This window comes from Balaenoptera borealis (genome assembly GCF_965194805.1).
Source record: "Balaenoptera borealis genome assembly, chromosome: X".
Lineage (NCBI taxonomy): Eukaryota > Metazoa > Chordata > Mammalia > Artiodactyla > Balaenopteridae > Balaenoptera > Balaenoptera borealis.
Genome location: NC_138881.1, coordinates 38,360,031 through 38,373,011, shown reverse-complemented (window position 1 = coordinate 38,373,011; position 12,981 = coordinate 38,360,031).

Sequence of the window (12,981 nt, the reverse complement as noted above, 5' to 3'; positions counted from 1 at the left end):
CCCTTTGAAGCTGACCTTCTTACTGGCTGGCTTATGGCCATATGTTACACTAGTGAGTATGGAAATATGAGATTTCTTCACCTCAGCCCCTGTGATGTGGGATGGTGTTTCAACACATGGTTGGGAAATTTTCAGGGTGCATGTCTGGAAAATAAATCCAAAACAACAATCTTGGTTCTTTTTTGTTATACTCAACTGTGAGAAATGCTTCTGTGATTTAGAATATGTACCGTCCAGATCCTCTGTCCACAATCATCAGGGCAAGAAACAACTTTGTCAGTTTTGCAGTATAGAGAGGAGATTAGAGTCTGCGCAAGGCAGCATCTGCACCATTTCTATTTCACCTCAAATCTGCGGCTCAGACAGGATGGAGAGCCTGAAAGCAAATTTTGTGATGATGTCCTGTTAGTCAAATGGCAAGACTGGCTCTTAAGAGTGAGGGGGGAAAGGGCATGTAAGGTAATGAAAGCTCAAGGAAAATGTCTTTTTGCACATAGCTTACGAAGCTGACTGTTCTGAAAAAGTTCTTTTTCAAAAAGCATAACACTAGAGAGGTAAGTAAGGCCCCACCATTAGAAATGAATGTAGCTGGCAATATCTGTTACAATAACTGGTGCATATCTTTGACATCTAAGGTGAAATTGGAAGAACTCCAAGATATTATGTAAAGGAATTGAGCATAGTAAAAAAAAAAAAAACCAACCCACAATTTTTACCATGGTTATGTGTTCTTCACTAAAGTTAACTTCACATGGGAAAGTAGATTGTTTTGATAGGCTATTCAGACTAATCTGGACTGGATGGAACTGATTTAAGTTTCTATCCTTAAAATTTTCTCATCAGGAGTAATTTTAGACCACCAGCCTAATCCTCCTAACTTCTAGTGTAGTGATATTCTAGTGTAGTGATATTCTAGTGTAGTGTCTTCTAGTGTACTGTCATGATATTCTAGGATATAATCTTGGCAGGACAATGTGATTATTGCCTCTTAGAATAAGACATCAATTTCATCTATACAAAAATCTTTTCTCTTTTATTTATACCCTCTGCTTATGCCCTTGCCATCAGCACCACCATCCTTCCAGCGCACACACACACAGCCCACATACACAATGCACATTTAAGAGACAGAACTGTCTGGGATCCCAAAGGATTAACATATCATTTGATCAGCTCTAAGAGGTGAGACATGGAAATCTCACATTCAAGATCTTACTTCATCTTTCATGTGGGGTATCAGAAGACACATGGCCTCGGCATTTGATAACACAAGGGAGCATAGCATAGGGATGAGAAGCAGGGACTCTAGAGGTAGACTACCTGCATTGAAATCTCAGCTCTACTACTAACCAGTTGTGTGAGTTACTGAAACTTCTTTGTGCCTCAGTTTGCTTGTCTGTAAAATGACTTTAATAATTTTACCTGGACTTCCCTGGTGGCGCTGTGGCTAAGAATCCACCTGCCAATGCAGAGGACATGGGTTTGATCCCTGGTCTGGGAAGATCCCACATGCCGCAGAACAACTAAGCCCGTGCCCCACAACTACTGAGCCTGCACTCTAGAGCCCGCGAGCCACAACTACTGAGCCCACATGCCATAACTGCTGAAGCCCGCGCACCTAGAGCCCGCGTTCTGCAACAAGAGAAGCCACCGCAAGGAGAAGCCCACGCACTGCAATGAAGAGTAGCCCCCACTCACTGCAACTAGAGAAAACCCGGGTGCAGCAACGAAGACCCAACGCAACCAAAAATAAATTAAAAGAAAAATTTTACCTAACTCATAGTGTTGTTAGGAGAATGAAATGAATTAACATTTGTGAAGCATGTAGAGCAGTGCCTGGCACATCATATGCACTATATAGCTAATACATTGAAATAAATAAGCAAATAAATAAATGAGGCTACCTTAGGAAAAAATAGTAAGAGGATCATTATAAATTGTGAAGACATGACAATGAGGTTGTCAGAAAGTGTTAGAATCCTGAAATAATAGCAGGTTTTTATTTTTCAATTTGTGTGGGATTTTGGTTATACAGATGATATTGTTCTTGAGTAGAAAGCAATCAGTGGCCTCAGAACTATCAAGCATTTTTCCCCCTAAGGTGAAGCATGAGTTGTAAGAAAAAATAATACATATTCATGAAAATACACTGATAGGCTGAGAAATCAACAACTGCTTGATATTCCTGAAATGTCTTTTTTCAGCATATCACGAAGGAGCTCAGGAATGAGTGCCAGTTGTAGAATAAAAACTCAGTAGACGTTAAGAACCAGAAAGACCCAAATGTCCTTAATTGTTGCAGGAGTGCTTGCTTTACACTTTATAAGCACTGTAGTGGATGCTGTCATGTGCTGTTAAGATGCTACCTGAACACTGAACCACTCATTCCTTCAGCCTTTGAGAGTGTTTAGGCTGAAAGCCTTTAGCTGTTAGCCCTCTCTGGAAATTGTCCTCTGATGAAGAGAGCTGCCTCACCCAAGGTCATACTCCCTTCCTGTGAGGGACCAGGATCCAATGACTGATCAGTTTGGATAAGGACCTGACCCACCTGATCCAATTTGGAATAATTCTTCAGGGCCACCTTAGGTCTTCATCTCTCCACAGGATTGGCTAAGGCCTTTGTTGTAATTGCTTCTCAATTTAACTACTCCGCCTACCCAATCCTGCTTCTTCCATTCTCCTATAGTTGTTAATCCCCAAAGTACTCCCCAATAAACTTCCTACATGCAAATCTGTCTCAGAGCCTAATTCTTGGGAATGACCTACGACAGGTACTTATTGAGTAGGGTGTGTATACCAGCTGCAGTGATATAAAGCCATGGGCATTCTGACATTTCATTTCCCTTTTTCACAGGGATATCTTCATGTTTTGTGATCTTCTTTAAGGGCTTCCTTAACTTCTTCAACAAGGTCATCATCTATTGGTCCCTGGATCAAACCTCATCAAAGCACCAGGCTACAATTAGAATCCAAGATTTCCATAGAACAATGGCCAAGTCCAAGGTGAATAGAATTTTCCTACCAAAGGTCCTATACTTAAACTGATGAATGAGTGTTTAAGTGGTCCTGATTATGATTGTTAAAGAACAGGTAAAATAATATAGGGTAAGGTCAAATCATGTAATACCTTCCCCTCAGAAAGAACACAAAGGAGTTAATCAAATGACAAAAAAAAAAGAGTGTAAGTGCTGGTTAAACGCCTTGTTCTTCAAAGAGCCCTCGTGATCACATCAAGCTCACTCTTATCATTGAGCATAAATGGAAGGCATAACCAGTGTAGCTAAGAAAACTTGGACAATGTGTTTTGTTCAAAGATATCTTGTCTGATTAGATGCTAAAGATCTTTATTTTTCATCTTAGGCTTACAGAAACAGATACGCTTCTATCCTTCATGTGAAGTGAGTCGAGATCTGGGTCCAGCTGAAATGGATTCATTTATCTTTATGAGTTCCTAAGTTCTCACACAGTGCCTTGAGAATGCTGTTACAAAATTCCTGAAGATACATAATTCCGACAGTAGTAATGGCCTGAACCCTGATACCCAGTATGATAAACAAGCCAGGTCCCAGGTTTTCTTGTAGTCTTTTGTAACAACACACAGCAGCAAACAGTGTAGGTATATTGGATAAGTATTTACTAAACACATAAAAGAATAGTGATGGTAGCAGAGTTAATTATGCAAATTTAGTATAGACTATAGCAGCATGATACATTCATAGAAAAGTTATCCTTGTGATTTTGATGAATACTTGGTAATTCTAACAACATTGGCAAATGGCATTTTAAAGAAAAGATTGAAAATGTTATTACCAGTTATGGATTCCATACAACAGAGACACCTCCATTTGGAATCCAGAGCCACTGCTTCACATTACTAAAAATACCACATAGTGCAGAAGCATGTTGGTACTGAAGCAGGGTCATTTGACCTGCTCTCATCCCTCTTGGATTGAATTTAACAGCTTTTGATTGGCATAGTCTTTCAAAGGCAGTCTCACTTCAGGTACAATCTGCATTTAACATCCCTGAAGGCATAAGCACACCTCCACATACAGGATGGTTGATACGTGGCCAGGATGATCAATAGAATTCCCTGTGTTATGCCAGTCCAGATGACAAAAGGTCTAAGTCTCTGGCTTATGTACGATACTTATTCCATAAAACAAACTGTGTCTTATCTCTGACCACTGCCCTCAATAGATTTTTACAATCTATTGGAAGTTATTTCAAATCTTGGTGAAGAATGGGTCTCTCTTGCTGGATAATTTTCTTGAGCATCAAAAATTATAACATTTCCTTTCATCAAGAAACACCATTGGGGGCTTCCCTGGTGGTGCAGTGGTTGAGACTCTGCCTGCCAATGCAAGGGACACGGGTTCGAGCCCTGGTCTGGGAAGATCCCACATGCCGCGGGACAACTAGGCCCGTGAGCCACAACTACTGAGCCTGCGCGTCTGGAGCCTGTGCTCCGCAACAAGAGAGGCCGCGATAGTGAGAGGCCCGCACACCGCGATGAAGACTGACCCCCACTTGCCGCAACTAGAGAAAGCCCTCACACAGAAACGAAGACCCAACACAGCCATAAATAAATAAATAAATAAATAAATAAATAAATAAATAAGAAACACCATTGAATTGCTTTGTTGGAGACTCAATGTACAAGACATGCCTTTACATATATATATATATATATATATAAAATATATATTTTTTAACATCTTTATTGGAGTATAATTGCTTTACAATGCTGTGTTAGTTTCTGCTGTATAACAAAGTGAATCAGCTATACAAATACATACATCTCCATATCTCCTCCCTCTTGTGTCTCCCTCCCACCATCCCTATCCCACCCCTCTAGGTGGTCACAAAGCACTGAGCTGATCTCCCTGTGTGATGCAGCTTCTTCCCACTAGCTATCTATTTTACATTTGGTAGTATATATAAGTCCATGCCATTCTCTCATACCCTTCCCCCTCCCCGTGTCCTCAACTCCATTCTCTACGTCTGCATCTTTATTCCTGTCCTGCCCCTAGGTTCTTCAGAACCTTTTTTATTCTCTTAGATTCCATATATATGTGTTAGCATACGGTATTTGTTTTTCTCTTTCTGACTTACTTCACTCTGTATGACAGACTCTAGGTCCATCCACTTCACTACAAATAACTCAGTTTCGTTTCTTTTCATGGCTGAGTAATATCCATTGTATATATGTGCCACATCTTCTTTATCCATTCATCTGTCGATGGACAGTTAGGTTGCTTCAATGTCCTGGCTCTTGTAAATAGAGCTGCAGTGAACACTGTGGTACATGACTCTTTTTGAATTACGGTTTTCTCAGGGTATATGCCCAGTAGTGGGATTGCTGGGTCGTATGGTAGTTCTATTTTTAGTTTTTTAAGGAACCTCCATACTGTTCTCCATAGTGGCTGTATCAATTTACATTCCCACCAACAGTGCAAGAGGGTTCCCTTTTCTCCACACCCTCTCTAGCATTCATTGTTTGTAGATTTTTTGATGATAGCCATTCTGACTGGTGTGAGGTGATACCTCATTGTAGTTTTGATTTGCATTTCTCTAATGATTAGTGATGGTGAGCATCCTTTCACGTGTTTGTTGCATGCCTTTACATATTATGGAAGGGTACTCTCTTAGATTACAATGCTGAAATAAATGACACAGCACTGTGAGGTAAACAGCAATTCTTTTAGCAGATTGATTCTGTTTGTGACATTTAAGTCTCTAAACCATGACTGATTGTGCTGGGGAAGAGGGTGTGGCAGATTACATTTTTCAAAAATGGCCCACCCTACACGCTCTTCTGCAATGTGACCTTACTACTGCCTCAGTGAGAGGTGGAGTCTATTTCTTTACCTTTTAAATCTGAGTAGACCCTGTGAATGCCTAGACCTTTAGAATATGGCAGAAGTGACATTGCTAATTCTAGACAAAGTCATTAGTTGGCCTGGCCAATTCTTCTTTCTACATCTTGGAAGCCAGCCTCCAGGTTAGAAGTATAACCACACTGAGACCACCATACTGTGAGAAGTCCAAGCCACAAAGAAGGTGAGATCCTGTGTGAAGAGAGACAGAGGGGCGGGGGAAGAGAAAGAACAAAGCAGCAAGCATGTGTATGAAGGAGTCACCTTAGAAGTTGCTCTAGCCCCAGTCACCCCAACTAATGCCACATGGATTCACGAAGGGCCCAGCTGAGCCCTTCCTGAATTTCTGACTCATAAAATCATTAACAAAATAAAATGATTTTTTTCAATCCATGAAGTTTGGGGATAGCTTGTCACGTAGTAATAGATAACTGAAGCAAACGGCTTTGCTAATAACCTGATTAATTAAATGCTCAGGAATGCTGAGCTGAACTAAGATCCAGAGACTGTCCAACTTATCTTCTCCTGAGAACTTTCGGCATATATTGGCAATATTGATCTTTCTTTATTCATCTAATTTTGTGCTTGCTACCCAGTTTTCCAAAAATAAACAATTAATTTCCTTAAGGATCAAAAAAAACGCTGATTAATTAATCGAATATGCTGGAAAGTATAGGAGGTTAGGTGCATGATTGAGACGAAGGAGCCACATGCCTGCCTTTACATTCCAGCTGTGCCACTTACAAGCTCTACGATGCTGAGCAACCCACACCTCAGTTCTCTCATCTGTAAAAAGGAGATGATAATAATAACTACCTCACAGCGTTGTCAGGAGGATTTAATTAATTCAAACTTACAATAGTGCCTGGAACTTTAGGAAGTGTTACACAGATTTTAGCTGTTATTACGCAGATATGTAGCTGGGCCTCTACAATGTTGACCAGTGCAGTGCCCTTCTGTTTGGCATTGTAGGAGTGAGTTTTTAGATTCAGACAGAGCTGAGACTAAATCCTAGATCAGCCATCCCTGTGTAATTCTGGAACCCTGTCTGGGCCTCAGTATTCCCATCTGTAGTATAGGGACGGTAATAGTTCCTTCTCAAGGTTGTTGGGAAGATGAGCTGCACTAAGCAGGTAAAGTGTTGGGTCCAGAGCCTGACATGCATGTTGATTTCCTTGGCACTCCAACCTCCCTATTTGTTTCCACACAGGATGAAACTCTCTCAGCACAAGAGAAGAAATGGCTGACTGGTTTTCAATTCTTCAGCCATGTTAAGCATGGAGTGTATGTACTCAGGCTCCAGGATGGAGTCCTGGCTCAGCCGTTTTCAAGAAATACCCGGAAGCGTACCTATTTCCAAGAGTAACCTGCTGATATCTGGTTTTCTTTTCTTTTAACAGAATGCTGTTCTTGTCATACAAAACTGTACCGTTTGGGTAGCAGTAACTGGCTGAGGATGAGCAACATCAATTATCTATTACAACTCCAAGCTATCAATCAAAACACATGTTATTTCCTACGCCCCAGGCAACCAAAGGCATCAAACTAACAAGAACCCAGAGGAGCAAATAAACATGAATGCTGAGCTACAAAGTTCCCAGGAACACAGCGCACAACAGGAGCCCTTAGTCCCATCATCTCACTCTGGCTGGTACCAGATGCAGGTGGAAACACAGGAGTGGTGGTGGAAAAAGAATGGGGCAAAAAAATCCCACGACTGGGGCTGACACAGACACAAAAGAGAATATAAACACTGACTCTGCCTCATCAAAATCAAGTCAGGAAGGCTTGGCCCATGATTCCTGGTGACTTGCCCCCTGGACAAAAGCAGTAAGAAAACTTAGAGTGATGTCTGCTCATGAGAAAATAATGGCAAAGTCAGAAAAAATAGAGAAGTGGATCAGAATAAATCACCTTGTAAGTGAGCAGAGTCAGAGACCAGGAAGAACAAAATTCCCAATACCTGTTTTGTATCAGCGTGGGAAACTAGCTCATTTTAACCTGTCATTGTACATAAATCACTCTTCAAGCTTGGTGGAGGCAGAAATTCTTCCTCTAATACTTTATATTTACCTAAAAATGGGTTGCCATAAAACTATAATGGTGGTATAACCTATAAGGATTGACCCCAAGAGAAGATAATTATGAGAGGAAAGGGTGAAAAATATTCTTAAAAGACATATAAGCATGATCAAATTCTTGGTATAATGGGGAAAATAAAGGAAAATGTAAAATTATAGTGTAGAGAGTTCTAACTAATAATAGAATGAGCCCTAAATTCCAGATTCCTCAATCAGAAGTGATCTAGTGAACTCTACCCTACATCGAGATCCCAATAAATCATATAATAAAGTGCTATTTATTGAGTATCAACTGTGTGCTAGGCTCAGTACTCCTCTTTTCAAATGCATGACTTTATTTAATCCTTACAATAACCCTCTGGTGCAGGAACTACTTCTAACTCTCATAATATAGGTAAGTAAATTGAGACAGAGAAATTAACTTACTTGCCCAAAGTCATACCACTAAGTGGCTAAGTCAGGATTTGAATTTAAAATTCCTTGATTCCAGAGTCAATACTCTCAAGGTCTCTGCTATATTACCTCTAGATAATACCTTCTTTTTCTAAGACTTTTATTTTATTTATTTAAAAATATTTTTTGGGGGGGCCGCACTGTGTGGCATGCGGGATCTTAGTTCCCCAACTAGGGATCAAACTCGTGCCCCCTGAAGTGGGGGCTTGGAGTCTTAACCACTGGACCACCAGGGAAGTCCTGGATAATAGCTTCTAGATAATACTTATGCTTTCATGAAGACTTCTCCAACTTGATTACCTAGATCATTCCATGTCATCAGATCACTTTTCCTTTTTACATTCTGTAACTATAGAGTGAATAAAACAAAAAGTAAATATAAGTTCCATGTATTATAACAGGAGAAGATAAGGCAAACGCTTGAGGAAATATTCAAGCATATTTTGTACTGTTCAAACACCTCCTCATAGAGAAAATACATAACAAATATTGTCCATTGGCTGACAAACCACCAACCGGCCTTGGAAGAAATGTTTTTCCCAGGCTTCTAAACAAAGTGAGTTAAGAGCCCGTGTCAGACAGCCTCTAAGAGGCCCCCTAGTGGTCCCTGCCTCCTGGTACTCATGTCCTTGTGTAATCCCTTCCCCTTGAGTATGGGCTGGACCTGGAGGCTTGATTCTAAATAGTAGGGTATGGCAGAAGTCATGAGATGTCCCTTGTGAGATTAGGTCACAAAATCCCTCTCTCTTTCTCTCAGAGAGTCCTCACTCTGGGGGAAGCAAACTGCCCTATGGATACTTCCATGTGGCAGAAAATTGAAGGTGGTCTCTGGCTGACAGCCAGCAAGAACCTGTGGTCCTCCAGTAGTTCCCCAAACAGAACCCTGTCAAGAACTATGTGAATGAGCTTGGGGCTGATCCTCCCAGAGGTGAGACACCTTGATTGCAGGACCCAGTTCAGCTGCTCCCAGATTCCTGATCCACAGAAACTGGAGGATAATAAATGTTTGTCATTTGAAGCCACTAAGTTTTGGGGTAATTTGTTATGCAGCCATAGGTAACGAATACAGCACCCCTCTGTTCTCGTGATATAAGGGTGGTGGTGCTGGAGATGTTTCCATTTAAGTCAGTCCAGTTAGGAAAAAAAAACTGAGAAAATCTTGTTGCCATGGCAACAGGTTGCTGTTTCCCTCTGTCCAGTGTAAACACTGGATAATAATCCCAGTAGTTCTTAGCCCACGAATTTCCTCCATTAAAAGAGGAATTAAATGTTGGGGGAGGCATAGCTAGTAGGCCTCTCACATGGCCTTTGATCCAGGAATCATACCGCAGTGGCCCCTTCCACATTCCGGTACTTACTTCAGGGCTGAGCAGAAGGGACAGTAGGGGGAGTTATTACTTAGTCTTTGGCCAGAAGAATTGTGGTAAAGGCAAGCCAGTCAGATCTCCCACTTCCAGCCAAGTAAAGAGGACATTGCTTTCAGAAGGAGAAATAGGAGTGGGGGAACAAGCTGAATCCTTTACATCTGTTAAATGCTCCATTCTTTTCCAGCCACTGACATAATGCTGTCTCGTTGGCACCTCACAGTGACCTAATTGGATAAGCAGGAAAGACACTGATTTACATCTGATGTGGTCAAACTGTATGTCTGTGATTTTTGCCTTGCGTTAAAAAAATAAGAGTAACTATCAGAGAAGTGACTGTTCTGATACACAAATTTGGGGGCGACAGAAGCAGGGTGAGAACCGAGTGTTCATTTCCCAGTAGCTGAGCCTCTCCTTTCCAGCACCCCTCTCTACTGGGCAGACATCCCCCCAGCAAACACTTCTGTTCGGCTCTGGGAACACAGCAGTGCCACTCCGGGGGCAGTGCCTCTGAGCCACCACTGGCACCACGAAGCTCATATGTCTTTCCCAGGAGTTTCTGTCCTTACATCCCAGAGGCTACCTTCACATTTTAAAAACTGAGGTCATTCTTGAAACTTGATGTGCACAGAGTTAGCTAGGAATAGAGTTAATGTTCAGAATCACAGGCCTCACATCCCAGAGATTCTGATTCATTAGAACTGGAATGGGGCCCAAGAGTGCATTTTTTTCCAAGCATTTCCATGTGATTGATTCCGATGGAGGTGGTACACAGCCATCTTTGATAAACGTTGCCTGACAAACTTCTCCTTATCACTACTGTGCTGTAACAAAGAGCTAAAAGACACACACGAGCACACATACGAATACACACACAGAAGAGTATCTTGCTTTATGCAGTAAATTGTTTCTAAAAAGGTTGTATGTGTATCACATTTTATACAACAGTTCACATGCGAAATACTTGACATTCACATGGTATTTCCCTTCAGGAAAAGGACTGCACCTTCAAGGTTATTTAATCCTTAGCACCTAGCACAATGCCTGGCACTTAGAATTGGTTGGATTAGTATTTAAGCTTTGTTGTTGTTGTTTTTGTTGTTGTTTTTTGGCCACACCCCGCACAGCATGTAGGATCTTAATTCCCCGACCAAGGATCGAACCCTAGCCCCCTGTGCTGGAAGTGCGGAGTCCCAACCACTGGACTGCCAGGGAAGTCCTGAATTAGTATTCATTGAATGAACGACTATTCAGTTTGTTCAAAGCGAGGGTAGGTCTGAGGATACCTGGATGATAAGTCAGAGACTCATTCAGCATTCAGCAGTATAAATTCACATCATCCACTCCTATCTCCATTTAATAATGGTAATGTACTGCTCTTATTTTATGATTCAGAAGGGTGAAAACAAAATATAAGAGGGACACTGAAACAGCTCTGTGAATGAGAAGCCTTCTCAGTGTCTTCTTTTCCTCTCTAACCTCAAAAGTTATAACCTAAGCCTTGCCAGGAGACTTTGTGATCTATTACATCTGTAACTCCAGGAGAAAGACAAAGGATGTGATAAATGGAACCAATGTAAAGCCTCAAATTCCTCTTTCCCAAATAACAGAGAAGACAAGCTTTGTTCTTGAATCAACAAATTACAAGATATTAGAAAGCAGGGAAAATTAGAATCTCCTAAATAGGTGTGGAACAGTGTTACAGATATTCACTAGAACAGAAGCTGATGAGGGTTTTGCTGGCCGAGCTTACGAGACCAAAATACAGCAAAGAACTGCTTTTGGTAGGCCTCTGGAGCAGGCGTTTTTTTCTGAGCTGCTAAATGGAGGTTTTTCAGCTGATTTGTTTATGTGACAGCTTGCCTGTTAACAGAAAAATATTGATTCCTCTGGCTTAGCAATGAGGTTCCTGAAACATTTCATCCCTGAACGCACAAATTGGTAATAAAAAAATTTAAGCTTTCCCAAGGAGTTTGCTTGGCCTCAAATGTTTGATTGGACAAGGCACAGATATTTTTCCTGATTCTGCAGTTAAAAGCCAGACTTGCCACTTTTCTCTGGTTTGACTTATTGGATAAGCCTTTTGAAAAATGGAACTTGTACTCTGTGTGTTTTATTTTAACCTCAGTGATGATCTGTTTCTCAGCCATAAATTTTTAAATAGCTGTGTTATATATGCTGAATAAATGATGAGCCCAATTGTGCTTTGAGCTACCCTCATAGAGCATCAGGAAGGGTCAAGACTGAGGGACAGAAAAATTTAACGTATGTCATGTCCTGACAAGTGATGGATTATTGATTGATGCCAAACTAGGCTCAGAAAAACTAAAACCACCATATATGCTGCAATCATTAGTGACATACTCTCCACACGCCAAGAAGGATCTTGTGAAAATGTGTGTTAGTAAACTTTATCATCAACACTTAACAAAGGTGATCAGATGTAAGCACAGATAATAACAGCCGCTCACATTGTGTACTGTTTGTTTCCGAAGCCCTCGCATATACAGTATCTCAATTCATCATCATAATAGTCCTTTCATGTAAGAGTTATGATCATTTTTTCTTTAATTTTCAACAGCTTTATCGAGGCGTAATTGACATACAATAATCTGCACATATTTAAAGTATATAATTTGACAAGTTTTGACATATGCACACACCTGTGAAGCCATTACCACAATCAAGAAGGTGAACATATATATCACCTCCAGAAGTTTTCTTGTACCGCTTTATAATCTCTCTCTGCCACTCCTCCCACCCCTCTCCCAAGCAACCATTAATCTGCTTTCTGTCATGATAGATTAGTTTGCATTTTCTAAAATTGTACGTAAATAGAATTTATACTACATACTCTTTTGTTTTTTCACTCAGCATGATTATTTTGAGTTTCATCCATGTTGCTGCATGTATCAAAGTTCATTCCATTTAATTGTTTTGTTTTGTTTTTTTTAATTGTTGAGTAGCGTTCCATCATATGGATATATGACAATGTTGATACATCAACCTGTTGAGGACACTTGAGTCATTTCCACTTTGAGGCTGTTACAGATAAAGTTGCTATGAACATTCATGCACATGTCTTTGTATGAACACGTGCTTTCTTTTTTCTCTTGGGTGAGTGCTTACATGTGAAATACTTGCAGGAATCCAGACATGGCTTAGCTGAATGTCTCTGCTTCAGTGATTCTCACAAGGCCATGA